This window comes from Tachypleus tridentatus, chromosome 3, assembly GCF_004210375.1.
Source record: "Tachypleus tridentatus isolate NWPU-2018 chromosome 3, ASM421037v1, whole genome shotgun sequence".
In the NCBI taxonomy this organism is placed as follows: Eukaryota; Metazoa; Arthropoda; class Merostomata; order Xiphosura; family Limulidae; genus Tachypleus; species Tachypleus tridentatus.
The window spans coordinates 49937178-49942502 of NC_134827.1; the positions used below are offsets into that span (position 1 = coordinate 49937178).

At 31.7% G+C, this 5325-nt stretch overlaps 1 long non-coding RNA gene across 1 annotated transcript; it reads left to right on the top strand.

Annotated features, from left to right (window-relative positions):
* The first annotated feature begins 595 nt into the window (after window positions 1-595).
* On the top strand, window positions 596-1250 carry LOC143246817 (uncharacterized). The gene is made up of 2 exons (XR_013026174.1): window positions 596-792; window positions 888-1250. It is a non-coding gene; the product is annotated as an uncharacterized LOC143246817 (long non-coding RNA).
* Window positions 1251-5325: the final 4075 nt, after the last annotated feature.

The following is a 5325-nucleotide window of genomic DNA, read 5'->3' on the forward strand; positions in this document are numbered from 1 at the left end:
AGAATGGAGACTGATGCAGAGAAAATTAGACACTGGTTAGTAATACTGCTGGTATTGTTGGTTTTATTTTATTTAACTGTATTCTCCTTGTGGCTTGACCAACATTTCCATGGTTGTGTCTTGTTATGTTGTTTGTCTCTTTAATATTTGAAGTATCTATATCTATGTTTAAAATCAACTAGTGGATAAAATTGTGTGATAAACTTTTAAATGTGTTAAATTGTTATTGAAAAGAGTGTATTTAAAGTTATTTTGTGTAATAACATATAGGATATTTAGTTTCTGTTTTTTGGTGGATTATTCTAATTAGAGTAACAATGGAAAAACAATTTTTTTTAACCCTTTTGGCGAAGTTGGCGACCGCAGTGGACTTGAAGACTCAGCACGGCAGGCGATCTTCATCGACAAGATGTAAACAACATACCCTCTTGGCTAATCATCATAATCACACAGGCCTGTAGACCCACTTGAGGCTAGAACCATGTGTATTTATTGTTTACTTGGGATTCCCAGCAGGTATTTAAACTGGAGGTCATGTGATTTCTTTGTTTTCTAGCCTGTGTAGATCATACTGTTCATTGTTTTAGAAGACGCCTTCCTTGCATATTCTGTTGATACTTGTAACGTTGTTACAATGCTGAGAGGAACAGCTTATACCACTAAAGAAGTAATCGATATTATTTGTAACAATGAAGAGAGTGACAAAGAGTGTGAGCCAGATGATAATGAAAGCTTACTTGTAACAGATGAGAGTGATAATGAAGGTGTGGCCTGGAATCTGTTCCGCTTTAGGTAAGAACATGGTGTAGTTAGGGTCATATAACTTATTGGATAAACTGACTGACCAAGGCTAGTTCTTGTTAACAGATATATAATATATTGTGCAGATTGCAAGAGCAACGGTGAAAACCCAGTATCTCCAAGACTGTTCAGAGAACAGATTATTCAAAATTTGCTGGAGGGACATGTCAGCAAAGCCAAACGGAAACGAAGACCAAGTACTGATAAAGGTCAGCGCTTGTTGGAAAGACATAGTATTGGACAATATGAGGACAAAAAACACAAACCTGATTCTACTGTTTGCAGCGATAGATACACAGCTGGATGGAAATGAAAGCAGACTAATTATTTCTGCAAACAGTGCAATCTCCCCATGTGCTTTTTACCATGAGATATATCATAAGCACACAGACTATCAATGGGCTGTTCTATACAATTTATAATAAATTATTGTGTTTTACCTGGCACTTTGTGTATCAGGGTGTCTTCCTTTATACCTGTTATTCTTATGTATTGAATTTAACATATATAGTATTGGGTACAACCACTGAATATTTCAGGGACTTTTGTTGAGTTATTACCAAGATATCATGCTTTTAGTTCTGATACCATAATTAGTTGAAGTATCAAAAATATATATTCAGTGCCATGCCAAACATTAAAAGTTGTTATTCAGTGCTGAAAGGGTTAAGCAATTCTTCAGTGTTTTTCAGTTCTGTGTTTTAAAATCCTGATATATTAAACACACTTTACAGCACATTTTTAACAAGTTTTTTTTTAAAGATTGAGGGAACAAAACTTTCAAACTACAGAAATGTATTTTTGATATGTTGTTGTGGTAATTACATCCCGGTTATTGAAGACATGAATGAATAACAATTAGTTTGTTACTTTTAACAGTAAACTCTAAGTTGGGATATTTACCATTTTAAAAACTGTAGAAAATTCTTAACCAAATGAACATTGTTAAACAAAAGTGTTGCCAACGTATTTCCCATAATACACAGGTTTAAAATGTTTACGACAGGATGGTAAACAAATGTTTTCATGAAAGTGGGATGTAGCTGAAAAAGACTTTTCAAGACAAACATCATTCATTAAACATTTCACTGATGATATGGGAGTTCATGACACCAGAGAGACAGTGGAAGAAGGATACATCTAATACCTACAATACCAGCAGTATTAACTACCACTGTCTAATTGAATATTGTACCTACTTTAAGTTTGTTCCTCACCATTCTCCAGGAGGAATTACAACTTGGAATATTAGAATCACTTGATAAGAAAACCAGAAGATGAGTTTATCACTTTTAAATGTGAAGAAACAATAAACATGTTTATTGGTCACTGAACATGAGGTGGATAAAAACCTTTATACAGTGTTGTGCTTTGTACTGAGTAAGGTAATATAATAAGAATATATTGTACTATTCATGTTGTCCTAGTTTGTGTGCAGTATTATTGTCCTGAGTAAGTATTTATTGTTCTATTCATGTTGTCCTAGTTTGTGTGCAGTATTATTGTCCTGAGTAAGTATTTATTGTTATATTTATGTTGTCCTAGTTTGTGTGCAGTATTATTGTTTTGAGTAAGTATTTATTGTTCTATTCATGTTGTCCTAGTTTGTGTGCAGTATTATTGTCCTGAGTAAGCATTTATTGTTCTATTTATGTTGTCTTAGTTTGTGTGCAGTATTATTGTCCTAAGTAAGTATTTATTGTTCTATTCATGTTGTCCTAGTTTGTGTGCAGTATTATTGTCCTGAGTAAGTATTTATTGTTCTATTCATGTTATCCTAGTTTGTGTGCAGTATCATTGTCCTGAGTAAGTATTTATTGTTCTATTTATGTTGTTCTAGTGTGTGTGCAGTATTATTGTCCTGAGTAAGTATTTATTGTTCTATTTATGTTGTCCTAGTTTGTGTGCAGTATTATTGTCCTAAATAAGTATTTATTGTACTATTCATGTTGTCCTAGTTTGTGTGCAATATTATTATCCTGAGTAAGTATTTATTGTTCTATTTATGTTGTTCTAGTTTGTGTGCAGTATTATTGTCCTGAATAAGTATTTATTGTTCTATTTATGTTGTTCTAGTTTGTGTGCAGTTTTATTGTTCTGAGTAAGTATTTATTGTTCTATTTATGTTGTCCTAGTTTGTGTGCAATATTATGGTCCTGAGTAAGTATTTATTGTTCTATTTATGTTGTCCTAGTTTGTGTGCAGTATTATTGTCCTAAGTAAGTATTTATTGTTCTATTCATGTTGTCCTAGTTTGTGTGCAGTATTATTGTCCTGAGTAAGTATTTATTGTTCTATTTATGTTGTCCTAGTTTGTGTGCAGTAATATTTCCTGAGTAATTATTTATTGTTCTATTTATGTTGTCCTAGTTTGTGTGCAGTATCATTGTCCTGAGTAAGTATTTATTGTTCTATTTATGTTGTTCTAGTTTGTGTGCAGTATTATTTTTCTATTCATGTTGTCCTAGTTTGTGTGCAGTATTATTGTCCTGAGTAAGTATTTATTGTTTTATTCATGTTGTCCTAGTTTGTGTGCAGTATCATTGTTCTGAGTCAGTATTTATTGTTCGATTTATGTTGTTCTAGTTTGTGTGCAGTATCATTGGCCTGAATAAGTATTTATTGTTCTATTTATGTTGTTCTAGTTTGTGTGCAGTATTATTGTTCTATTCATGTTGTCCTAGTTTGTGTGCAGTATTATTGTCCTGAGTAAGTATTTATTGTTTTACTCATGTTGTCCTAGTTTGTGTGCAGTATCATTGTTCTGAGTCAGTATTTATTGTTCGATTTATGTTGTTCTAGTTTGTGTGCAGTATCATTGGCCTGAATAAGTATTTATTGTTCTGTTCATATTGTCCTAGTTTGTGTGCAGTATTACTGTCCTGAGTAAGTATTTATTGTTCTATTTATGTTGTCCAAGTTTGTGTGCAGTATTATTGTCCTGAATAAGTATTTATTGTTCTATTTATGTTGTCCTAGTTTGTATGCAGTATTATTGTCCTGAGTAAGTATTTATTGTTCTATTTATGTTGTCCAAGTTTGTGTGCAGTATTATTGTCCTGAGTAAGTAGTTATTGTTCTATTCATGTTGTCCTAGTTTGTGTGCAGTATTATTGTTCTGAGTAAGCATTTATTGTTCTATTTATGTTGTCCTAGTTTGTGTGCAGTATTATTGTCCTAAGTAAGTATTTATTGTACTATTCATGTTGTCCTAGTTTGTGTGCAGTATTATTGCCCTGAGTAAGTATATATTGTTCTATTTATGTTGTCCTAGTTTGTGTGCAGTATTATTGTCCTGAGTAATTATTTATTGTTCTATATATGTTGTCCTAGTTTGTGTGCAGTATCATTGTTTTGAGTAAGTATTTATTGTTCTATTTATGTTGTTCTTGTTTGTGTGCAGTATTATTGTCCTGAATAAGTATTTATTGTTCTATTTATGTTGTTCTAGTTTGTGTGCAGTTTTATTGTTCTGAGTAAGTATTTATTGTTCTATTTATGTTGTCCTAGTTTGTGTGCAGTATTATTGTCCTAAGTAAGTATTTATTGTTCTATTCATGTTGTCCTAGTTTGTGTGCAGTATTATTGTCCTGAGTAAGTATTAATTGTTCTATTTATGTTGTCCTAGTTTGTGTGCAGTATTATTGTCCTGAGTAAGTATTTATTGTTCTAGTTATGTTGTCCTAGTTTGTGTGCAGTAATATTTCCTGAGTAATTATTTATTGTTCTATTTATGTTGTTTTAGTTTGTGTGCAGTATCATTGTCCTGAGTAAGTATTTATTGTTCTATTTATGTTGTTCTAGTGTGTGTGCAGTATTATTGTCCTGAGTAAGTATTTATTGTTCTATTTATGTTGTCCTAGTTTGTGTGCAGTATTATTGTCCTAAGTAAGTATTTATTGTACTATTCATGTTGTCCTAGTTTGTGTGCAATATTATTGTCCTGAGTAAGTATTTATTGTTCTATTCATGTTGTCCTAGTTTGTGTGCAGTATTATTGTCCTGAGTAAGTATTTATTGTTCTATTCATGTTGTCCTAGTTTGTGTGCAGTATTATTGTCCTGACTAAGTATTTATTGTTCTATTTATGTTGTTCTAGTTTGTGTGCAGTATTATTGTCCTGAGTAAGTATTTATTGTTCTATTCATGCTGTTCTAGTTTGTGTGCAGTATCATTGTCTTGAGTAAGTATTTATTGTTCTATTCATGTTGTCCTAGTTTATGTGCAGTATTATTGTCCTGAGTAAGTATTTATTGTTCTATTTATGTTGTTCTAGTTTGACTACAATAGTATTGTCTTTAGTAGGGATTTATTGTTCTATTCATGTTGTCCTAGTTTGTCTACAGTATTATTATTGTCTTTAGACATAATAAAAATATAGTTAGACATTATCTGAAACAGTTATCAGTAACTACAGATAATCTTAATGTAGGTAAATATTTGTGAACAATATGTTGGCACATGGGTTTGCTGTATCTTGTACCTTTGTCGTTGGTTGGAATCTTTCCATTGTTCTTTCTGTTG